Below are 25,847 nucleotides of genomic sequence, written 5' to 3'. Positions count from 1 at the left end.
CAGAAAGGAAGTGGTGTAAACTGTTTAACCTCGGGCAAGATATCTCAGTCTCTTCAGCCTTAGAAGTGTATGATAATGGTGTCTCCTACAGGGTTACTGTGAGACACTTGAGAGGATGTTTGTAAAGCCTTTAGCACAGTTTCTACACAGAATGCCCTCAGATATGACACCTTATCTACAGGCTAGAAAATAAAGAAACCGGAAGAAAGTCCTGGGGGAGGCATCAGGTTTCAGTATCTTATTTCATCAAAGTTAAGAGGCCACCAGCTGAACTCTTAATTTACATATGTCTTAGAAAGAAACAGCATTGGCAATTAAGCCATGAGGATGCTTTCTAAGTTTTTTAAGCTTTTATTAATACTGACAAAATCTCTTGTAGATATAATTAGACATGATTTAGATAAATTTTTAATGAAAATCTCCTTTAGGTTTTTTCATATTTTTAATCATGTACTGCTTTTTAAAATAATTTTTAATTGAAGTATAGTTGATTTACAATGTTAATTTCTACTGTACAGCAAAGTAATTCAGTTAAACATATACGTGTATATATTCTTTTCCATTATTGTTTATCATGGTATGTTCCCTGTGATATTCAGTTGGACCTTGTTATTTATCCATTTTATATAAAACATCTTGCATGAGCTAATCTGACACTCCTAATCCATTCCTCCCCACACCTCTTCCCCTTGGCAACCACAAGTCTGCTCTTTAGGTCTGTGAGTCTGTTTCTGTTTTGTAGATAAACTCACTAGTATCATGTTTTAGATTCCATATATGTGATATCATACGGTATTTGCCTTTCTCTTTCTGATTTACTTCATTCGTTATGATAATCCCTAGATCCATCCATGTTGCTATAAACATTATTTCATTCTTTTTAATGGCTAAGTAGTATTCCATGGTATATACATACAACATCTTTATCCATTCATCTGGCAGTGAATACTTAGCTTGATTCAATGTGAGTCACAGTGAATCCACTCCAGTATTCCTGCCTGGAAAATCCCAAGGACAGAGGAGTCTGGAGGGCTACAATCCAGAGGGTTGCAAAGAGTTGGACATGACTAAGCAACTAAAGAACAACAACAACATGATTCTGCACTTTGTGCAAATTCAGAAAAGTTGCCCTCTTGGCTGGGGTGGGGCAGCCTCACAGGCCCACAGTCTGGCTGGCAGAGCAGGGACTGGGTTTCAGCCCCCACCAGCTCCCTTTTACTGACTGTCTTGTAGAAAAGAACAACTTGGCAGAGGTGGGGGGCATTATGGAAGGCCTGTGAGTCCATTCGGCTTCTTTTGTGCTGTGCAGGCCTCTTCCTACGGGGTGCAGTTTGAAAACTACCCAAACCAATGTTCTCTAATGGTTCCCAAACGCCATGGTTCTAGAGAAGTGAATGGCAGCATTCTTCCAACTGAAGTCCACATACCACAGAGGCTTCAGGGGCCTCCTCTGACCCAGTCCCTGGGGCCTGGCATTATGTGCTTCCAGCAAGCTTGTCATCATCTCATGGTCCTGGACTCTCTTCTCCCACCTGTTGCCTCATTGTAGAAAAACACTCATTGGAGTTTAGGGTCGCACATTGTTGTCATGGCTCATCACACAGTTTGCACTTTTGTTAAAATGACTCATGGCCAAGAGGCTGTAGGGTTGCAGTCAGGAGATGTTAAGGGAGAAGGATATAGGTAGTGTAGAACTGGTTAGGATGGTGAGGTCTGGGAACTAGGGAGTGGGTGAGCAACTCACACCTGGAAGACAAATTGGTGCTGCAGGGTGAAACCAGTGAGATGATTAGGACTTGCATTCATCCAAAGCCTTATATCCAGTATGAGCATCTCTGCCCCCTTTAGCTCAGCAGAAACTCCCTCTTCAGCAGTTGGGCCTGGGGAGTCTTTCAATAGATGACTTCCAGCAAGGGGCTCCACGTTTGTGAACCTCTGTCCCTACAGCTGGAGTCCCTCCTCCCTCAGGTGGGTGGTTGGGAGGAACCCCTGCAACACCACAGGTGGAGGTGCAGCGCCAGTGTGGTCAACGTTAGCACAATCCTTCCTTTCCCCTGCACCTGGTACCCTCTCTTCTTCTCACCATGGGGTGCCCCTAGCACTTTCTCTGTGTTTTTAGTATAGCATACAGCTCTGGCCCAGCACTCAGCAAGTATTCAGTGTATGTTTGTTGACTGAAGAGATGATGAAGGCAGGCAGACAGAGGGCAAGCAATAAAGTAAGTTGGAACATTCTTTCATCTTTGGAAATGGGCTACTGGCATCCTTTAGAGGAGAGGGTTGAGCAAACTCATGATGTTGTATATATAATATGGCTCTAGGTGGTGGTCAAGATGAGGAGCTTGGCAGCTTCTCTGGTCCATGGTTTCCCCTTACTGACCATCTGTTGGGTCTCCAGTAAACTATTTCAGTTATTTTCCTCCTGAGATGGCAGTGTGGATTTGGGAGAGAGAGTGTGTATGCAGTGGCACCTGTTCTGGCCAGAGGGTCAAGTTTAAGGGAGGCTTTAAGGAGTCTTAAGTTGAGAAAGAAAGAAAACAAGAGAGACAGGAGAGAACAAGTTTGATTAGAAGGGAGGGATCCAGGAGGCAGGTAAGGGCTGTCACTGCCATAATTATATGTCAGTGAAATACCTGCCTGAGGATACCTAGGTGACACAGTGGTAAAGAACCTGCTTGCCAATGTAAGAGATATGGGTTCGATCCCTGGGTCAGGAAGATCCCCTAGAGAAGAAAATGAAAACCCACTTCAGTAATGTTGCCTGGGAAATTCCACGGACAGAGGAGCCTGGCAGGCTACAGTCCACAGGGATCACAGAGTCGGACACAGCTGAGCGACAGCACAAGCATGATACCTGCTCTCACAGAGCACTGTGAGAGTTGCTGAGACTGTAAAGTAGAAGGCATAGGTCTTGCCCTCTATAGGCTTCTGATCTCGGTAATCACCTGGGGGTTTCTCTGGAGGCTCAGATGGTAAAGAATCCGCCTGCAGTGCAGGAGACCTGGGTTTGATCCCTGGGTTGGGAAGATCCCCTGGAGGAGGGCATGGCAACCCACTCCAGTATTCTTGCCTGGAGAATCCCCACGGACAGAGGAGCCTGGTGGGCTACAGTCCATGGGGTCAAAAAGAGTCAGACACGACTGAGCGACTAAGCACAGCACAGCACATAAGACTATGAAGCAAGGACCAAGTACTATCCATTCAGCACTGGGATATGTGTTTTAAGATCTATCTCAAGAAGTAAATTACTGTTCTCCAAAGAAACTACAGAGAGGTTAAGCAATCTTCTCCAGGTTATTCAACAAACAAGTAGGACTGAGAGAAGAACCCAGGTCTGTCTGCTTTGATGACCTTGTGCTAATCACAGGACTGTTAACAAGGGCACCAGGGCAGGCGAGTAAGGAGAAAGAACTTTACCAGGAGTCTCAGGGCCAGGGCCACATGAATAATATATGATGACTATTGCAGAAGCTTAGAAAACAAGCGATGTGTTGAGGCCTGCCAAACAGCTCTGCTGAGGAAGCAGGTCCTCAGTTAGATGCTAAAGGTAGATTATGAATCCAACAAGAGAAGGATGGAGGGGCAGGCTTTCCAGGTGGAAGGAGGCATAGTGTGTGCAAAGGGGGAAGCTGGAAAAATGCAACCTCTGGGTTTGCGCTGTGCAGTGCAGAGCAGTGGAAAGAGCACCGCCTGCTCCAAGCTTACTAACAGTGCAACCTGAGGCCAATCAGATAATCTCCCCTTAAGCCTCAGTTTCCCTAGTTGTCAGTGGTTGTGATAGTAGCCACTTTACAAGGTTGTTGAAGACCCTTAGGTCTTCAGTGTATGTAATGCACCAGGCTCCTCAGAATCACCAATTTCAGACTTCAACTGAAATCACATTCCCTCTGTCATAGTATCCCACATCCTGTCCTATCTGCAACTGGATCCATCTACATGGATCCATATATATATATATATATATATGTATCTGTAAGCTTATATGTTGAATGTCTGTTTCGTGACTGTCAGTTCCATGATGACATGGACAATATCTGTTCTTCTCAACACCATCTCCATAAAGAACAGACTTTTAGACTCAATGGGAGAGGGAGAGGGTGGGATGATTTGAGAGAATAGCATTGAAACATATACATTAGCATATGCAAAATAGATGACCAGTGGGAGTTTGATGTATGATGAAGGGCACCCAAAGCTGGTACTCTGACAACTTGGAGGGATGGGATAGGGAATGATGCAGAAGGGAGGTTCAAGACAGAGGGGACACATGTGTGCCTGTGGCTGATTCATACTGATGTATGGCAAATACCATGACAATATTGTAAAGTAACTATCCTCCAATTAAAATAAATATATAAATGAAAAAAAAAGTCTCTCAATCTCTGTTAGATGTGTGAATACATAAATGTCTGAATTAATGAATAAATGAATAACCATACCTATTTCTGTGCCATGACTCTAAGAATCTCAGGGAAAACATGTCTTCTCCTCTGGGGAGGGGGTGGTTAGTTAGAAAAGCTTTCAGAGAGTGCAATTGGAGCATCAGAAGGTCACCATGGATCACCAGGGAGAGCACCAGGTCTCCTGTCTGCCTCCTGATGTTGCACATAATAGTCTCTGAACAGGAAGGAAATTACACAAATTTCCAGTTCAGCTGGTTCCAGTTTCACAACCCAGCTCTTTCTGTCTCATTTAAATCTGATGTGCTGCGTCACTGATGTGACTTGTGACCTGTCTACTGGACAATGACTCTGCATGATCCCCACATTGCCTGCCAATAATCTAGAGTGGACGTCAAGACTTTCCAATAATTGAGTCTTTTAATCCAATGCAACACGATAATCCTTTATGCTGAGTGGAAATAAACAGGTGCACTAATAACTACTAAGCATTTGATACATTTTAGTTCCATGATAGAGGTAAGGATAGGGAGCTGAAGGAGGCTATAACCCCGCCTAAAGTGAAGCAGTGTACACATAACTGGATAACACTCGCAGCTTTCAAGTTATGGTTATGTATATAACCACAAAATGGGAAAGTATGGATAATATTTGCCATTATTTGGTCCCAATATATAAGAAACTTAGGCAACTGGGGTTGGTTCAGGATATAAGTCTGGTTTCAGGGCAGATTTGAACTGAGTGTCCAGATCTCATGATTATCAATTTAGGCATCTTTCTTTCTTTTGGATCTCACTGTCACTCACTAGCTTTATACTAGTCAACAGCGTACAGGTGCCTGTGATGTCACAGTCCCCCTAGACCCTGTAGTATATTTTTATTCTGATGCACTTTTGTGATGGGACATTGGAATGTAATAAATCAGGGATTGGCAAGCTAAGGCACACTGGGTCACACACCAAGATGAGATCTCCTGCCATAGTTCCTATGGCAATCAGTATATTCATTTATTCTATTCCTGAGGTACAACTGAGGAAGGTTCAGAAGCCATCTTACATGTGTTCAGCTTCTAACACTTCACCAAGTATTTCTATATTTATTACCTTATTTACTCATCACAATACTCTGGAAAGGTAAGATGAAAAGTCTTAATATTATTATTCCTATTGTATTGATACATTATGATTCACACAGGTGCTGAGAACCAGATCCTAGTACTTCCCACATTGCCAAAGAGTACATGGTTAAGCTTTGGCTATTTGTTGGAAATGAAGGTGAACAGTCATGGTGTAGAACAAAGAAAATGACCCTGTAGTGGGGGCTAGAGTTGCCACCCCAAAATGTCTCTTTGGCATGCAAATTATTTAGAGCTGAAAAAATTCAAAGCCCAAGAAGACTCAGGAAAAAACTCTGATGTCCCCCCACTTAGCTGCCTAAAGAATGTAAATAGCGAACCTCTTCCAAGAAGCTATCATAGATAACTATAGTATGAACTAGGTATGGTAGACTGGGAGAAACCTGGAAGGTTTTTTTTTTTCTAATTCTGTTCTGTGTCCTACTGTCTCTGCGTATCCTGAAAACATTTGTTTACTAAACATTTTCTTTTCCATCTTCATGTAAACTGCCTTCCTCCCTTCTGAAAACTCAAACCACTACCCCCAACATCTTTGTCTTTTTTTTTTTTTAATCCTTAGTTGAGGATGGTTTTTCAGTTACTCAGTTTTACTGGGTCTTTCCCATGTACACATGTGATTAAACTTTCATTTGGTTTTCTCCCATTGATCTGTAAATTTAATTCTTAGATTAGCCAGAAGAACCAAGGAGGGTAGAAAAGAACTTCCTCCTGACAACTCCAACCCAGGAGCCCTAGGAACTAATCACACGGCCTCAGCCTCACTGAGCTAGTATCCTCACCTGTAAGACCAAGAGAAGAACATGTATTTGGGGTAGTTATGAGTAGAGCAGAGTGACTATCACACACATGGCACACACTCCAGTTCAGTGAAAGCACAGTGATTACCTAGGCTTACCTCTCAGAGCCGGCATGTCCTTGGACAATCACTTCCTTTTACTGTGCCTCAGTCTCCTTTTCTAGGAAAATAAAGAATTTAGGCTTGATAAATTTCCTTCCAAATGCCAGTCCCATCAGCTTGGGAGCCTGACTTTTCAAAATACGTGGCTCAGGTTTAAGCTAAGTTTGTGGAATCTTCCCTCCTGCTACTTACTGGGTATTTCAAAACAAGCTGAAAAACGTTTCAGACTCCCTCCATCTATAAACTAGGGACAAATAGGACCTAGCTAACTGGAAATGTAAGGATAGTGAACATTAAGTGAGATATGTGTATCCAGGACCCACCAGACTGTAATTTCCTTAGAGGCTGGGACCCATTTGTAGATTTATAAACTGTGACACTTCTTCTGATGGTTGCTCACAAAATTAGATGAGTAAATTTAAATAAAGTATCAGGAATAGGATCTGGCACAAACTAAAAACATTTGATAAACAGTAATTAAAGGGCTTCCCTCTTAGCTTAGTCGGTAAAGACTCTGCCTGTAATGCAGGAGACCCAGGTTCGATTCCTGGGTCAGGAAGATGCCCTGGAGACGGAAATGGCAACCCACTCCAGTATTCTTGCCTTGGAGAATCCCATGGACAGAGGAGCCTGGCAGGCCACAGTCCATGGGGTCGCAAGAATCGAACACGACTTAGCGACTAAACCACCACCACTTTATTTTAGCAACTGTCTGCATGAGTCCTGGTGCACTGTTGAAACGCAAAGTTACAGGATACACGCAGGACACACATACCCACCAGCGGCTACGGAGAGTTTGCGTGGAAAAATTCTGCTAGAAGAGCCTGCAGAGCAGAAAACTCGCGGCCTGAGAGGACACCGCCCACTTCAGGCCTTAAAAGTCCCTGAGAGGGTGGAAGAACCTGTTAGAGACGGAGGTTCACAGCACTCGCCCGGGCCGCTAGACCGCAGGAGCAGGCGGGGGCCAATCCCCGGCCCGGTTCAAAGGGCCAATCGCGGCACTCTTTACAAGGGCCCGAGGGGGCGGGGCCGCGCGCGGGGCGGGGCCTCAGCTGCTGCGGTGGACCGCCCAGTCCAGGCTCGGTGGTGCTCCGCTTGGCAACCTGCAGAGCCCTGATAGCTAAAATGTAATTTCAGATTGGACAAGTAAGTGACCCTCCTCTCAGTCCCACGTGTGTACCAGGGGCTTTAACAGAAGCGCAGGCTCGCAGCGCGAACGTTCTCCAACCAGAGAGCGTATCTGGCCCAAGCCTCCCTCCCCTTTCCCGCAGTCGCCGCTGCACTTCCTCCTCTGACCTCCTGAGCCTTAACGCCAGCGCCAGCCGGGCCCTTGGCCTCCGAGATCTTGTTGAGTCCCTTGTGTTCACTCCTGGGTGAGGCGTCCGGCCACTCAAGAGACGGGTGGGCCTTTACTGTATTCCCCCATGCTGCCTGAGATGTCTGGAACTCTGGGTCCTCTGCAGTCACTATCCAGTTAATTATGTTAATTTGCTTTCTCTTCCCCCATCCACCCAGGGCCCTCTACCACCTTATTTCAGGATATTTCCTGGTAGAGTCCGCCTGCAATGCGGGAGACCGAGGTTTGATCCCTGGGTTGGAAAGATCCCCTGGAGAAGGGAAAGGCTACCCACTCCAGTATTCTGGCCTGGAGAATTCCGTGGACTGTATAGTGCATGGGGTCGCAAAGAGTCGGACACGACTGAGCGACTTTCACCTAGGCATTTTTGAGCCTTTTAATTTCAATCTGGCTACTGTAAGGCATTTTAAAACCTGTGTTGCTTGTAGCTTTCAACGCTTTCAGCAACTTATGATAATATTTGAGGCGCAGTTTAGATTAGATGGTATAATGCTCTTTGGCTACAGTTATCCTGGGTAGAAATGGCCTAGGAGTATCTTTCCATTTTTATTAATGACCTTTCTTTTTAAGAACCAGATGCAAAATGGTGAATTTCCCTAATCCTTGACTACGTTCCACTAAAGCACTTTTCATGTCTTAACATTTGTCTCTAAAGAGTCTGATTTCCTCTCTAAAGAGTCATTTCCAAAATATTGAAAAGCAGTCATCATTAGATTCATTTTTAAAATACGGTGTTAGGGAGAGGAAGTGATGATGCTTTTGAATCTCAGAGCAGTGAGATAGAAGGCAGGCTGCCTTTTATTTTGTGGCTGGTGTATAGAGGGTAGAGTTCTGTTTTATTTTGCTTGCTTTTCCCCTCTTCCCTATAATCCACCAAATGTGCATCCTGAAGTTATACTTCTTAAGTTGCCGGCTGGGTCTTCCAGCCTTCTGGCTGCCTCCTGGTCTTCTGGGAGTCTCCTGTTAATGAGGTCCTGTCTTTGGTTTTTGACCTGGTGGCCACTGGCCTGACTCTTGGAGGTATCAGCTAAGGAGGACTTCCTGGTGGCAGGCTCAGAAAACTCTTTATTAAGGATGATTGAAGGAACCCAGAGGGTAAGAAGGCCTGGAGATTGATTTTGAGGGAAAGGGAGCCTCCCTGCTGGATTTGGAAGTCAAAACATGTGTATTGGGAGAAGGAACTAACCCAGAGGGTGGAGATCTGTGTCTTTCTGGGTGAAGTTAAGTTTACTGGGCGGAGACTGGACCTTCTTCCAGTCTGTGTTAATTGTTACTGTGGACCTTGTTTTTTCCTGGAATCTGGTTCCCTTTCCCTAACCTACTTCACTTAGTTCAAATCACCATCTGTTATCAGCTGGTTCTGAAAACAGTTTCAGGTAGTGAATCTTCCCCACCCCTACCCCAAAATATTTGAAATAATTATTTTACCAGAATGTACTACAGAGAGTATTCAGCCTCTTACCTGCCCCTATTTTTATAAGGTGGAATTTAGCGTCCACTCAGATTATGTTAGAAGAGGTCACCCAGACCAGCTCTTGCGTTCATTTGTTTGTTCACTGATTTGGGAATGTGCTCTGGGCCTGCACACTGTGGTAGGCTCTGGGAAAGCAAGGATTGGTCTTTGCTTTCAAGCTTTCATCCATTCTGCTTCTGTCTAGTCTGGCCAAGGAGATTAGATGATAGTGAGATTGGTGCTGTAGCAGGATATAAGAAGATTCTCCTCTAATGGCCTGTATGGGAAAAAAATTTAAAAAGAAGAGTGGATATTGCTGATTCACTTTGCTGTAGACCTGAAATTAACACAACATTGTTAATCAACTACACTCCAATAAAAATCAATGAGAGAAGTCCAAATGGCCCACTATAGGCTCAGAGGAGATAATACCCAACTGGAGAGTTGCAAAGCTTCAGTATGACTGGGCTGGAGAAAGACAAAGGAAAGTGGATTATCTGACTTGGGACAGCATGGGCAAAGCTATACAAGGCTGGTGCACTGCTGATTATGGGCAGACAGGAGAGGGTGAAGTGGGAAATCACCAAAAAGGAGGATGGGGAGAGTGCAAAGGCCAGCTCAGGGAGGGTCAGGTGAATCAGGTTAAGGAGATTGAAATGTATCTCTAGAGCAAGCAGCAGCTGTTGAAGTGACTGACACTCAGGGATGTGTTTTAGAAAGTTAATTCTGGCTGCAAGGTGGCAAATGAATTGAAGTGGTGAGGACTGAAGAGACTATTTTAACACAGGTGAGAGATGGGTTAGCATAGTTATGGGACTAGAAGAGAAGGATTATAATAGAATGATTAAGAATTAATTACTGATTGAATGTAGGAGATGAGGAAAGAATATAGCAGTCAGGGTACCCTGGAAAAGAAAAGGCATTCACCCACTGGGATATTTTTCAGCAGCTTTATTGAGGTATACCTGGCATATGGTAAACTGTACATATATAAAGTGTCTAATTTGAGAAGTTTTAATATTACCCATGACACTGTCATCACAATCAAGTTAATGAGCATTTCTTATACCCCCGTTGATTTCTTGTGCCTTTTTCTAATTCCCTCCAAGAACCAGTGAGCTGCTTTCTGTCAGGATAGATTATTTAAACTTTTTTAGAAATTTTATCTGTAGGGTCATACAATATGTATCTTTTATGTATGGTGACTTTTCTTTAGCATGATCCTCTTGAGATTTGTCCAGGTGGTATGTGCATACATAGTTTTTGTTTTGTTTTTCTGAGTGGTATTCCATTGTACAACTATGCCATATTTAGTTTATCCATTAACCTGTTCATGGACATTTGAATTACATTTGAATTATTTACTGCTTCTTGGCCACTACACATAAAGCTGATGTGATTACTTGTATCAATAGCTTTGTGCAGCCTTTGTTTCTCTTGGTTAAATACTTAGACGTGGAATGGCTAGTTTACATGGTAGGTGTGTATTTAACTTTTTAAGATGCATTCAATCTGTATTTCAGAGTGATTCTAGTTTGCCCCAACTGCGGTGGTCACTTTTAAATTTTAGTTATTCTATTAATGTGGAATTCTCTCCTGGGGTTTTAATGTGTACTTCCCTAATGACTAATAATCTCAAGCTTCTTATCATGTGCTTATTTCCCCATATATATTTCATACATCTTGGTTGAAGTGTTTATTAAATTTTTTGTCCATTTAAAAAAAGACCTATTTCTTTATTGATTTTTGAGAGGCTTTTATGTACATTCTCATTACAAGTTTTTTTTTTTCTTTTTTTTTTTTTTTTTCTTTTTTGTTTTTAATCATAGTTGTGATTTGGAAAAACTTTCTCCCATTTTGTGGCTTATATTTTCATTTTATTAACGGTATCTTGAAAAACAGAGTTCTTAATTTTGGTTAAGTTTAATTTATCAATTTGTAATTTTAATGATGTCCGTTTTATCAGTTTATTCTTTTATGGATCATGGTTTTGGCATCTAAGAAGTTGAGCCTAGTCTGAGATCTCAGAAAGTTTGTCATATTTTTTTTTAAGAAGCTTTATTTATTATTTTATATTACATCCAGAATCTATTTTATGTTAACCTGTAGAACAAGATATGGACAAGCTTTATTTTTTTGCATATGGTATCAGCTGTTCCAGTACCATTTGATAAAAAGCCTATCCTGTCTCTCATGAAGTGTCTTTGTACCTTGGAACAGAATCAGTTTACCATGTGTATATGTGGACCCATTTCTGGATGTTTTACTTCATTACATTGATTTCTTTGTCTATTTTAATGTTGTTACCACTTAGTTTTGATGACTATAGCTTTGTAATAGATATTAAAGTCAGGTAGAATATCCTTCAACTTTTTTGTTTTTAAAGTTGTTTTGGTTATTCTACATCTGTTACATTTCCATATTAATTTTAATATCATTTCAAAATAAAGCCCTGCTTAGATTTTAATTGCAATTTAGTTTAATCTATACATTAATTTGAAGAGAGAATTGACGTCTTAAATTTTGTTTTCTACCCTTGGACAGAATCTGTTCATTTATTTAGGTTTTCCTTTTTCTCCCCGCAGTGTTTTTTTAGCTTTCAGTAGGTGGATCTTTGTCAGATTATCTGTAGGTAGTTCACATTTTTTGATGCTGTTGAAAATAATGTTGTCCTTTTAGGTTTCAGCCATCAATTGTTTGTTGCTACTTATATATTGACCATGTATCTTGCCATCTTGCTAAATCACTTATTTAGTTCTAATAAATTTTTGCAGATAGATTGTCTATCTGATCATATTATCTGTGAAAAAAGACAATTTTACTTCTTCCTTTCAATGAGAATGTCTTAACTTTTCTTGCCATAGTACACTGGCTAGAATCTCCTGTGCTGAGAGGTTTCTTTAATTTTTTTAAGTGAAGAATGGGTGTAATGTTTTGTCAGTTGCTTTTTTCTGTAACTATTGAGATAATAATTTTTTCAAAGACTGTTAATATGGTCAGTTACATTCATTGATTTTTTTTTTTTTTAATGTTAAATTAACTTTGTATTACTGAGGTAGATCCCACTTGGCCAGGACCTATTATACTTTTTATATTTTGTTGGATTCTATTTGCTAAAATTTTAAGATTATCTGTGTTAATATTTGGTAATGATATAATTTTCTTTCTTTATATTGTTTTTTAAGTTTTGTTATCAAGATAATTGTGGCCTCATAGAATGAGCAGGGAAATATTTCTTTCTCTTCAGTTTTCTATTAAGGGTTCATGTAGCATTGACATTGTTTCTTTTCTCAGATGTTTGGTAGAAGTGATGAGTGAAGCCATTGGGTGTTTTGTTTTTTTTTTTTAATGGAGGAGACAGAAAAGTCAATTGACTTAGTAATAGAGGATTGTGCAGATTATCTGTTTCTTCTTGAGTGAGGTTTGATAGTTTCTATTAATAAATTTCAAGGAATCTGTACATATCATCTAAGGTGCTCATAATACTTTTATTATCATTTAAACATTTATAGAATCTGTTGTAATTTAATTTCCCTCATTCTGAATACTGGTTATTTGTCTCTTTTCTCTTTATTTTCTTGATCATTCTTGCCAGAAATTTATTAATATTTTGGATCTTCTGAAAGAGTCAGCTTTTTGTTTTCATTTATTCTCTTTATTATTTTTTAATTTATTGATACTTACCCTAAATTTTATTTTCTTTCTTCTGCTAACTTTGGGTCTCTGTTACTCTTTTTTTTCTAATGTATTAAAGTAGAAATAAAGGTCATTTACTTGAGATGTCTTTTCTAGTATAGGCATTTGAGGCAGTAAATTTTTAAGTATGGCTTCAGCTGCATCCCACAAGTTTTGTTGTTTTTATTTTCATTCAGTGAATACATTTTCTAGTTTTTTAAAGTGTCTTTTTGACCTATGGTTTATAGAAGTGGGTCTGTCAATCGGTCTCCAAATATTTGAGGATGTTCCACATATCTATTATTGATTTATAATTTAGTTCCATTTAAGTCACAGAAAGTAGTTTATATGATTTGAATTTTTTTTTTTTGAATTTTTTTTTTATTTGAATTTTTTAAACTTTTTGAGACTTGTTTTATGGCCCAGAATGTGGTCTGTCTTTGTATTAGGTTGGTGCAAAAGTACTTGCGGTTCTACAGTGTTAAATTTTGCTGTTTGATACTGGAATACATTCTTAAATGTGGTTATGTTATACATCATTTTAATGCACATTTCTCACTTTATTTTTTTGTTAATGACTTATTACTTACTGTTTATTTTATATTTATTTTAGACTAGGGAAATGATGTTAGATAAAAAAAAAATGAATTCAAGTGGTTTGCTTATTCGAATTCAAAGTGAGTAATAAAGCAGCGTAGACAACTCACAGCATCAGCAACACATCTGGCTCAGGAACTGCTAACGAATGAATAATAAGCAGTATTCGTTCAAGAAGTTTTGCGAAGGAGATGAGAGCCTTGAAGATGAGGAGCATAGTGGCTAGCCATTGGAAAGTTGACAGTGACTTGTTGAGAGGATTGTCAAAGCTGATGCTCTTAAAACTACATGAAAAGTTGCCCAAGATCTCACTGTCAACCTCCTACATTCATTCGGCATTTGAAGCAAATTGGAAAGCTGAAAAGGGTTGATAAGTGTGTGCCTCATGAGCTGACCGAAAAGAAAAAAAATTATCATTTTGAAGTGTCGTCTTCTCTTACTGTATGCAACAGCAACAAACCATTTCTCGATTGGATTGTGATGTGTGATGAAAACTGGATTTTATATGACAACCAGAGGTGACTAGCTCAGAGGTCGGACCAAGAAGAAACTTCAAAGACTTTCCAAAGCCAAACTTGTACCAGAAAAAGGTCATGGTCACTGTTTGGTGGTCTGCTGCTGGTTTGATTTACTTTATTTCAGTTCAGTTCAGTCGCTCAGTCATGTCCGACTCTCTGCAACCCCATGGGCTGCAGCATTCTAGGCCTCCCTGTTCATCACCAACTCCTGGAGTTTACCCAGACTCATGTCCATTGAGTTGGTGATACCATCCAACCATCTCATCCTCTGTCAGCCCCTTCTCCTCCTGCCCCCAATCCCTCCCAGCATCAGGGACTTTACAAATGAGTCAGCTCTTCGCATCAGGTGGCCAAAGTATTGGAATTTCAGCTTCAGCATCAGTCCTTCCAATGAATGTTCAGGTCTGATCTCCTTTAGGATGGACTGGCTGGGTCTCCTTGCAGTCCAAGGGACTCTCAGGAGTCTTCTCCAACACCACAGTTCAAAAGCATCAATTCTTTTGCACTCAGCTTTCTTTATAGTCCAGCTCTCACATCCATACATGACTACTGGAAAAACCACAGCTTTGACTAGATGGTACTTTGTTGACAAAGTAATGTCTCTGCTTTTTAATATGCTGCCTAGGTTGGTCATAACTTTCCTTCCAAGGAGTAAACATCTTTTAATTTCATGGCTGCAATCATGCAGTGATTTTGGAGCCCCCAAAAATAAAGTCAGCCACTGTTTCCACTCTTTCCCCATCTATCTGCCATGAAGTGATGGGACCGGATGCCATGATCTTAGTTTTCTGAATGTTGAGCTTTACATCAACTTTTTCACTTTCACTTTCATCAAGAAGCTCTTTAGTTCTTCTTCACTTTCTGCCATAAGGGTGGTGTCATCTGCATATCTGAGGTTATTGATGCTTCTCCCAGTAATCTTGATTTCAGCTTGTGCTTCCTCCAGCCCAGCATTTCTCATCATGTACTCTGCACGTAAGTTAAATAAGCAAGGTGACAATATACAGCCTTGACGTACTCCTTTTCCTATTTGGAACCAGTCTGTTGTTCCATGTCCAGTTCTAACTGTTGCTTCCTGACCTACACAGATTTCTCAAGAGGTGGGTCAGGTGGTCTGGTGTTCCTATCTCTTTCAGAATTTTCTACAGTTTATTGTGATCCACATAGTCAAAGGCTTTGGCATAATCAATAAAGCAGAAATAGATGTTTTTCTGGAACTCTCTTGCTTTTCCGATGATCCAGTGGATGTTGGCAATTTGATTTCTGGTTCCTCTGCCTTTTCTAAAACCAGCTTGAACATCTGGAAGTTCATGGTTCATATATTGCTGAAGCTTGGCTTGGAGAATTTTGAGCATTACTTTGCTAATGTGTGAGATGAATGCAATTGTGTGGTGGTTTGAGCATTCTTTGGCATTGCCTTTCTTTGGGATTGGAATGAAAACTGACCTTTTCCTGTCCCGTGGCCACTGCTGAGTTTTACACATTTGCTGGCATATCGAGTGAAGCACTTTCACAGCATCATATTTTAGGATTTGAAATAGCTCAACTGGAATTCCATCACAATTCCATCACTACACTAGCTTTGTTTGTAGTGATGCTTCCTAAGGCCCACTTGACTTCACATTCCAAGATGTCTGGCTCTAGGTGAGTGATCACACCATTGTGATTGTCTGGGTCATGAAGATCTTTTTTGTACAGTTCTGTGTATTCTTGCCACCGGTTCTTAATATCTTCTGCTTCTGTTAGGTCCGTATCATTTCTGTCCTTTATTGTGGTCATCTTTGCATGAAAGGTTCCCTTGGTAGCTCTAATTTTCTTGAAGAGATCTCTAGTCTTTCCCATTCTATTGTTTTCCTCTATTTCTTTGCATTGATACCTGAGGAAGGCTTTCTTATTTCTCCTTGCTATTCTTTGGAACACTGCATTCAGATGGGTTTATCTTTCCTTTTCTCCTTTACTTTTCATTTCTTTTCTTTTCACAGCTATTTGTAAGGCCTCCTCAGACAGCCATTTTGCTTTTTTGCATTTCTTTTTCTTGGGGATGGCCTTGATCCCTGTCTCCTATACAATGTCATGAACCTCCGTCTATAGTTCATCATGCACTCTGTCTATCAAATCTAGTTCCTTAAATCTATTTCTCACTTCCACTGTATAATCATAAGGAATTTGATTTAGGTCATACCTGAATGGTCTAGTGGTTTTTCCCCACTTTCTTCAATTTCAATCTGAATTCGGCAATAAGGAGTTCATGATCTGAGCCACAGTCAGTCCCTGGTCTTGTTTTTGCTGATTGTATAGAAATTCTCCCTCTTTAGTTGCAAAGAATTTAATCAGTCTGATTTCGGTGTTGGCCATCTGGTGATGTCCTTTAGCTTCCTGAATTCCAGTGAAACCATTACATCTGAGAAGTATGTTGAGCAGATGGATGAGTTGCACCAAAGACTGCAATGCCTGCAGCTGGTATCAGTCGAAGGAAAGGACCCTCTTCTCCAGAAGAACACCGACCACATGTCACACAGTCAGCACTTCAGAAGTTGAACAGTTGGACTATAAAGTTTTGCGTCATCTGCCATATTCACCTGACCTGTTGCCAACTGACTACCACTTCTTCAAGCATCTAGAAAACTTTTTTCAGGGAAAATGCTTCCACAACCAGCAGGAGGCAGAAAATACTTTCCAAGATTTTGTCAAATTCTAAAGCATAGATTTTTATGCTACAGGAATAAACAAACTTATTTCTCAATGGCAAAAATGTGTTGACTATAATGGTTCCTACCTTGATTTATAAAGATGTGTTTGAGCCTAGTTATAATTTAAAATTCATAGTCCCAAACTACAATTACGTTTGTACCAACCTAATAAGTATTACATGTGCTCTTGAAAAGAAAAAATATATTCTACACTTGTTGGGAAATGTGCTTTTTACATGTCAGTTAGCTTTATTGACTACTGGTATGTATTATGTGCTTGCTGATTTTCTATTTACCTGTTCTACAAATTATTGAGACTGGCACATTTAAATCTCTCATGATAATTGTAGACATACACGTTTCTCCTTGCAGTTCTATCAGATTTTGCTTTAGGTATTCTGGCACTCTGTTATTAGGTGGATTAATATTTGGGATTTTTAGGTCATGTTGGTGAATCATCAACTTTATTATTTCATAATTTCTGATGCCATTTTTCTTCAATATCTACTGAATCATTATTCCTGGTAATATTTTTGCTTTAAAATCTAGTTAGTGTTATACTAATAAAGCAAAGTCTAGTTCTCTTTTGATTATTCTTTTATGGTATATCTTTTTCCTGCTTTTCCTTTTTAACCTGTTTGTTTCCTTATATTTAAAATGGGCTTTTTATAGGCAGCTTAACAAGGCAAGACATAAAAATGTCTGCCTTTTAATTAGGGTGTTTGGACTATGTATAATGTAATTCCTATGGTTTGTTTTAAACATAGCATGTTGCTTTTTTCTTTTCTATTTGTTCCATCTGTTTTTTGTTCTCTTTCTCTGCCTACTTTTGGATTATTTATTTTTTTAATTCTATTTTTTTCCTCCTTTATTGGCTAATTAAGCGTATCCTTTTTTTCAGATATTATTTTAGTGGCTGCTTAAAAGTTTATAGTATACATCTTTAATTTATCAGAGTCAACTTTCAAGTGGTAGTATCCCACTTCATATGTAATATAAAACCATATGTAAAATTAGATAGCCGGTGGATGTTTGCTGTGTGACAGAGAAAGTTCAAATCCAGTGTCTGTGACAACCTCGAGGGGTGGGATGGAGTTTCAGGAGGGAGGGGACATACATGTACCTGTGGCTGATTCATGTTGATGTATGGCAGAAACCGGCACAATATTTTAAAGCTGTTATCCTCCAATTAAAAATAAATTTAAAAGACCATACAGCGATGTATTTCTAATGCTTGCCTCATAGCTTTTGTACTACTGCTGTTTATGTTATACATTACATTTTACTTCTGCGTATATTGAAACCCCACAATACATGGTCACTATTTTAGTTTTAAGCAGTCAATTATCTTTTTAAGACATTCAGAACTTTTTAAAAAGTGTATATATACCCAGATAGTTACTTTTATGCTCTTCCTTTTATTTTATGGATCCAGATTTCCATGAGATATTATTTTCTCCCACTTCTTGTGGTACAGTTCTGCTGCTGAGAAATTTTGATCTTTTTTTCTTTTTGTTTTTTGGTCCACACCTTGAGGCATGTGGAACTTTCCCAACTAGGGATAGAACCCACACCCTCTGCAGTGGAACAGCAGAGTCTTAACCGCTGGACCACCAGGGAAGCCACAGATGTTTTGTTTTGTTTTTTTTTTCTCTGATGATGAATTTTGGTATGACATCTTTGGTATGTCTCAAAAAAATCTTTATTTCAGCTTCAGTTTTGAACGATTCTTTTTCCCACAGGATAAAGAATTCTAGTGTAACGTATTTTCTTCTAGTTATTCAAATCTTGCTTTGCTGTCTCATAGCTTGCATTATTTCTGTTGACATTCTCACATTTTTTTCTTTTTTCTTTTCTTTTTGCATAATTTGCTATCTCCACTGTGACTGCTTTTAAGATTTCTCTACTTTTTACTATTGGTCTTGAACAATTTGGTTATGATGTTGCTTGGCTGAGTTTTCTTTATATTTCTTGTGCTTGGAGTTCATTTGTGTTCTTGAATATGTGGTTTTATAGTTTTCATCAAATTTGGAAATTTATAACCATTATGTCTAATGTATTTCTCCTGATCCCTTCTTTGTTCTCTCTTTCAGGTATTCCCATTTCACATATATTAGGTCACTTAAGTTTTTCCACAGCTCACTGATGCTCTGTTTATTTTTAAAAAATCTTTTTTCTCTTTGTTATATTTTTGATAGTTTCTATTACAATGTCTTGAAGGTCACTAATCTTCTGTGTTACCTAATCTCGTACAGTCAGCTTTTCATCTCAGATATTTTAGTTTTCATTTTTATATTTTCAACTTGATTCTTTTAAAAACCTTGTATGTCTGAACTTTTAAATTCACTCTTTCCTTTAGCTTTTTGAACATAGGACTTTGACGTATAATAACTGGCTTAATATCTGCATCAACTCATTCTATCAGATAGGTCAGTTCTGGGTTGGAGTCCATTGATTTTTCTCATTTTAAGTTGTATTTTCTTGCTTCTTTGCATGCCTGGTAATTTTTGACTGAATACCAGACGTTATGTGTTTTACTTTGTTCAATGCTAGGTATTTCTGCATTTCTATAAATATACTTGATCTTTGTTTTGCAGCATGTCTAAGTTATTTGGAAACAGTTTGATCCTTTTGCGTCCTGCTTAAGCTTTGTTGAGTAGGACTAATGCTTCTTCACTGCTGAGGTGAAGCCCGTCTGTGCATTCTCCCCCAAGCCCTGTTAATTACGAGGTTTTCCTCACTGGCTGGTGTGAATAGCCACTATTCATGGCCCTGTGTGAAGTCCGCTGATTGTTCGCTGTAATCCTTTTGAGTGCTTCTGGCTCAGACTGTTTCTTCGCTTGTGTACAGTGACTGGTACTGTCCTGAATACTTGACGAGCACACCTTCCGGGGCAACTTTCCTATCTCCTACTTTGCCCCAGGAATTATAGCCTCCTTGCTCTGCATAGACTCCTAGCTCACGCTCAGGGCCGGAAACTGCAGGCCTTGGTGTGGATTTTCCTTTCCTGTGTCCAGGTTCCAGGCAATTCAGGTTGAACCATTTCAGGATACCTCTTTTTCTCCCCATCTCTCTGACATCACTGTATTTTGTTGCCTGATGTCCAGTATCCCGAGAACCTTTGTTTCCTGTATTCATTATTTTAGTTATTTAAGGTGGGAGGGTAATATGGTGCCCTTTACTCCATCTTGGCTAGAAGTGGAGGTCTTCACCTAGAAATTTTGAAGAAAATTTTAAAAGAGACTACTAGAGTTTCTGAGGAAGGGAATTTGAGTTATTCAGGCACTTTTACTGCTTGAGGCCTGAAAGGGCACAGTGGAGGAATAAATCAGAAGGAAAGACACCCTTAGATTTGTATAATTTTAAGTATAGGAACTATTTAGAAAGATGAGGGCAGCATGAATGCCTAGAGCTAATATTAGTGGTATTTGTTAAACCTTTCTACTTAAGTGGGCAAGGGATGGAGAACTCAGAAGGAGAAATCCTGTGGAGAAAGCTGCCTTGAGAGGATCTGTTATCTTAAAGAAATGCAGCAAGTTCGAGGCAGCTCCAATGGAAGGGAACCCTGACTTTACTTTCCTTCCTCCTTTAAGGTTTCTGCTAATGGCTCTCCATGGGCAAAACCAGCTGGAAGATAAAAGGGTTAGAGAGCCTTAGAGGTCAGACTGTAATCCCCAGGACACAGGGTAGGCAGAAAAGTGTTGAGTGTGGAAGAGGTGGGTAAACAGAGAATAACCTGCACAGGAAATCAGTGATGATTTTTAGATTGCTGGCTACAATGTCAGGGTGGTTGGTGGTGCCACTTGATGGGAAAGAAGAGAAAAGGCACAGTGTGTTCGGGCAGAAGTAGGTTTGACACAAGGAAAAACGATGAGGTGGTTTTCCCTGGAAGTCCTATAACTGTCGTTTTAAATTATTTAGAAGGTCCTTATCAACATGGATGATGAAGCAGAGTTTATATAGCAAGTGCATATACAGTGATTTGTGTGGGGACTGGGTTTAGGAAGAGTGGGGAAAATAAAGTAAAAATCATTCAGCCTAAATGTATGTGTTGCCTGTCCCTTGGGCCATGTGGATTTTGGGCCAGTTACGCTGAAATCTGTTGCAGACCAGGCTGAGAGCTGAGTATCTTGAATTCTGCTAAAGTGGCTATGGGATGAAGAGATTTGGAAAGGACTCAATTACTGAACACCTATAGGGGATAAAAGTTGAGAAGACAGGTGATAAAATCAAGCATGATTTAGATACACCAAACTCAGTATAGTTTATCAGATTCTGGGATTGTAGAATTATGTGGCCAAAGTTGATATTAGAGTGTGGCTATTTTAAATCATCATGCGACATAGTGGAAGGAGTATGGGTTGAAGTCCCTCTATTGTTTTTTACTGACTCTGTGACATTGGACAAGTGACGTAAATGCACAGAACCTTAGTTTCCCCTAAGAATTGATTAGTCAGTTCTTCGCATCAGGTGGCCAAAGGATTGGAGTTTCAGCTTCAGCATCAGTCCTTCCAATGAATATTCAGGACTAGTTTCCTTTAGGATGAACTGGTTGGATCTCCTTGCAGTCCAAAGGACTGTCAGGAGTCTTCTCCAACACCGCAGTTCAAAAGCATCAGTTCTTCAGGTCTCAGCTTTATGGTCCAGCTGTCACATCCATACATGACTACTGGAAAAACCATAGCTTTGACTCGATGGACCTTTGTTTGCAAAGTAATGTCTCTGCTTTTTAATATGCTGTCTAGGTTAGTCACAGCTTTTCTTCCAAGGAGCAAGCGTCTTTTAATTTCATGGCCACAGTCACCATCTGCAATGATTTTGGAACCCCACAAAATGAAATCTGTCACTGTTTCCATTGTTTCCCCATCTATTTGCCATGAAGTGATGGGCCTGGATGCCATGATCTTATTTTTCTTAATGTTGAGCTTTAAGCCAACTTTTTCACTCTCCTCTTTCACTTTCATGAAGAGGCTCTTTAGTTCTTCACTTTCTGCCGTAAGGGTGGTGTCATCTGCATATCTGAGGTTATTGATATTTCTCCCAGCAGTCTTGATTCCAGTTTGTGCTTCATCTAGCCCAGCATTTCTCATGATGTACTCTGCATATAAGTTAAATAAGCAGGGTGACAATACACAGCCTTGACATACTCCCTTTCCTATTTGGAACCAGTCTGTTGTTCCATGTCCAGTTCTAACTGTTGCTTCCTGACCTGCATACAGGTTTCTCAAGAGGCAGGTCAGGTGATCTGGTATTCCCATCTCTTTCAGAATTTTCCACAGTTTATTGTGATCCACACAGGGCTGCATATCCAAGGACTAGTTCACTTAAAAGAGATTTGGTGGTTTGGATGATCCCATGGGATAAAAATGTGGACTAGAGGGTGGAAGCCACATAAAGTAGATTTCAACCCAGTACAAGAATCTTTCTTATTACTACAATAGTAGCTGCCTATTGTGAAAATTCAAACAGCACAGAGAGAGGAGGTTAAAAATTGCCCTCCATGCTTCCACTGTACCTCTTTCTCTAGATGTCACTGCAGTAAGCAGGCTTTTGCATACTTCTTCCTGAAGTTTTGTATGTTAGATCCTTATACAGTTTAGTGGTTCTTAGACTCTAGTAGCACTCAGGGTAGTCTGAAGGGTTTTATCAGCACAGGCTGTGAACCATACTCCCTAGAGTTTCTGAATTAGTAGATCTGGGCTGGAGCCTGAGAGTTTGCAATTCTAACAGTGGTGCTGATGCTGCTTCTCTGAAGATCACATTTTGAGAACCACTGATGTACTTTCCTCTTTGCAGAGTTCTTACAAATGCAGTCATATTGTAGTGTCTAAGAATTTGCTCTTTTACTCAATAACATATAATTAGCAATTTTCTTTAGCTATGTCTTGGTTTTAACAACTGCTTCTGTATCAGTTTTAGCAAGTCCCCTGTAAATGAATGGGGCTTCCCTAGTGGTTCAGCGGTAAAGAATCCAGCTGCAGCGCAGGAGCTGTAGGAGATGTGGATTTGATCCCTGGGTTGGGAAGATCCCCTGGAAGAGGGCATGACAACCCTCTCCAGTATTCTTGCTTGGAGAATCCCTTGGATAGAGGGGCCTGGTGGGCTACAGTCCATGAGGTTGCAAAGAGTCAGACAAGACTAAAGTGACTTAGCATGCAGCCACTGTAATGAATATTGAATTTGTTTCCAGGGTTTTTGTGAGTATGCCCTTGCCTTTAAAAAAAAAAAAAAAAGCTGAAATGTGCATTTTTGTATATATCTTTTAGATGAGCCAATCTTCAGTTCTTAGAAGGTAAATTCTTAGAAGTTACAACTCTTGGGTAAAGGGTTAGATTTGAAAAACAGATAGATATTGCCAAATTGTCCTAAAGGAGGATGAACCAATTATTCTCTTGCTGAAAGTATCTGAAACTGCTTGTGTGCCCAAGCTCTTGCCCAAAATGGATATTATCAGCGTTTTCATTTTCTGCCCATTTTTTTAAGGTGTAAAATTGTATCTCAGTGTTGTTTTGGTTTGCATTTCCCTCCATTTTTTTGTGAGGTTAAAGGGTCAGTATATGGATTGACTACCTTTTTCTATGAACTACAAGTTTGTATTTTTTGCATCACATGAACAAAGGCAGCAAACCTTCATTTGAGGGATTGCTAGTTATGTTGTAAGGTTGGCACATTATGGGTTATGATCAGAGATGAGGTTGGGAGGTGGGGTTAGTGGTTCAGGCAGGAGCAGGAGCTTTGAGTTCCTTGTGGGCCAGATAAAGAACTTGGCCTTCACTTTGGGCAGAAGCAGCATTGCTGGTGTTGAAGCTTACACTGCAGATCATGCTAATTTTAACAGGGCTTGTTTCTGGAAAGGCACACTGTTCAGTAATCTTCTAATAACTCATTCTTTAGGCCTTTCATGTGGGGCCTTGAGGCCACCTAGCCCTTCTTCATAAATAGGATGTGGGGGGTGGTGGTAGGGTGGCCCAAGAGGGAGGGGGCAACATGTATACTTCTAGATGCTTCATGCTGTTGTACAGCAAAAACGAATACAACATTGTAAAGCAGTTATCCTTCAATTAAAAAATGGTCAGTAATTGTTAGCAGTAAGTAAAAATAAAATACTATATATTAATAATATATAATATATATACTATATAATAATATATAATGTGTATACTATATATTAATAATAATATAAAATGTTTATATTAGTAAAATAATGGAAAAAAATTAATAGAATTTCTTTAAAAAGGAAACAAAAAGCCGAAAGAGTAGGCCAGAGACCTCAGCCATCCTCAGGCTGGGCATTGTCTTTGAGGGCAGAGTTTTGCAAGATGTTGCAGGGATTGGATTTTGTTGCTGTACCCAATACTTCTCTCCTCCATGCCTGTGTGTGGAAGTGGGCTGCAGGTCAAGGAGGACGAATGCCCTGGGAAGGGGTGCAGTGCTTCATACAGAAGAGAGGCTTGCTGACAGTGCTTCTAGAACTCTCCAGGGATGGAGAGTTTTTAGTTAGTTAGTTCAGTCACTCAGTCGTGGCTGACTCTTTGTGACCTCATGAATCGCAGCACGCCAGGCCTCCCTGTCCATCACAAACCCCCGGAGTTCACTCAAACTCATGCCCATCGAGTCGGTGATGCCATCCAGCCATCTCATCCTCTGTCGTCCCCTTCTCCTCCTGCCCACAATCCCTCCCAGCATCAGGGTCTTTTCCAACGAGTCAACTCTTCGCATCAGGTGGCCAAAGTATTGGAGTTTCAGCTTCAGCATCAGTCCTTCCAATGAACACCCAGGACCTATCTCCTTCAGGATGGACTGGTTTGATCTCCCTGCAGTCCAAGGGACTCTCAAGAGTCTTCTCCAACACCACAGTTCAAAAGCATCAATTTTTCGGCTCTCAGCTTTCTTCACAGTCCAACTCTCACATCCATACATGACCACTGGAAAAACCATAGTCTTGACTAGGTGGACCTTTGCTGGCAAAGTAATGTCTCTGCTTTTTAATATGCTATCTAGGTTGGTCATAACTTTCCTTCCAAGGAGCAAGCGTCTTTTAATTTCATGGCTGCAGTCACCATCTGCAGTGATTTTGGAGCCCCCCAAAATAAAGTCTGACACTGTTTCCACTGTCTTCCCATCTATTTGCCATGAAGTGTTGGCACCAGATGCATGATCTTAGTTTTCTGAATGTTGAGCTTTAAGCCAACTTTCTCACTCTCCTCTTTCACTTTCATCAAGAGGCTTTTTAGTTCCTCTTCACTTTCTGCCATAAGGGTGGTGTCATCTGCATATCTGAGGTTATTGATATTTCTCCCAGCAATCTTGATTCCAGCTTGTGCTTCTTCCAGCCCACCGTTTCTCATGATGTATTCTGCATATAAGTTAAATAAGCATTTTTAGAGGCTTTTTATTTTAGAATGTATTAGACTATTTTATACATTAATAATTTCCTTCTCCCTCATAGCCCAGGAATTCCCATATTACTGCAGGACACACAACATGCTTCCCTCTAGGCAGTAGGAAGTAGAGGGCAGAACATTCTCAATATCTTATGCTTCTCATAGTAGCCTGTATAGTGACATAGGGTTGTCATTAATCAGAGCATGGAGGGGCGTTTCTGATGGTTGAGTGTCTGAGAAGTTCTCACAGGATGAACTGACTTGGAATTGTGGTTTGTGTATGCTAAGGATGAAAGCAACTTGGTTGGGAGGTGGGAAAAGTCAAGTCATTTCAGGGATGGATAAGAGTCCTGTTCTGGCCTAGACAAACCTCAATCTGAATACAGCCTCCTTCATCTTCCAGCTTTGTGACCATCCCCTGGATTTTGTTCCTCTCGGCATTTCAGTGTCTTCCTCCATAAGTTGGGAAAGGGTGGGTGTCATAAATGTGGGTTCCCCCTCTCTGCTTCTCTGCAGAGAGAATAGCTTGGTAGGGCATTTTAAAGGGCTTGAAAGGCATTTTAACAAGTAAGGAGCTGCTTTATTGGATCACAAGGATTGAAAAGAAGGGAGTGTAAGCGAGGTTTTATAGAAGAGGACATGGGAGATCCAGAGTTTAATTTGCTCTTGGGCGATGTTTGTTTTGGGAGTTTGGAGATATCATTTGACACGTCAGATTTTCCACCCATGATTTCGTTAGGA

At 40.3% G+C, this 25,847-nt stretch overlaps 1 protein-coding gene and 1 long non-coding RNA gene across 4 annotated transcripts in view; one reads left to right on the top strand and one right to left on the bottom strand.

The window, feature by feature from the left end:
- The window catches only part of LOC122677873, a 274,066-nt gene extending 266,686 nt beyond the window's left edge, over window positions 1-7,380 (bottom strand). Inside the window, exons 1-2 of the long non-coding RNA XR_006335944.1 lie at window positions 7,212-7,380; window positions 6,430-6,490 (exon numbers count right to left, since the gene is read on the bottom strand). This is a non-coding gene — a long non-coding RNA (uncharacterized LOC122677873). The remainder of the gene's footprint in view (window positions 1-6,429; window positions 6,491-7,211) is intronic.
- Window positions 7,381-7,462: 82 nt separating this feature from the next.
- Window positions 7,463-25,847, top strand: part of FGGY (FGGY carbohydrate kinase domain containing) — a 487,533-nt gene continuing 469,148 nt past the window's right edge. Inside the window, exon 1 of one of the 3 annotated variants that reach the window (XM_043876054.1) lies at window positions 7,463-7,578. The gene's annotated coding sequence lies outside the window, so the exon portion shown is untranslated. Of the gene's footprint in view, window positions 7,579-7,661; window positions 7,834-25,847 lie in introns of those variants that run through there. The other 2 variants (XM_043876057.1, XM_043876055.1) reach the window with 2 other exon arrangements.

This window comes from Cervus elaphus, chromosome 20, assembly GCF_910594005.1.
Source record: "Cervus elaphus chromosome 20, mCerEla1.1, whole genome shotgun sequence".
Classification (NCBI taxonomy): domain Eukaryota; kingdom Metazoa; phylum Chordata; class Mammalia; order Artiodactyla; family Cervidae; genus Cervus; species Cervus elaphus.
Note: the sequence above shows the minus strand (reverse complement) of the source record. Positions and strands in the feature narration are given on the sequence as shown.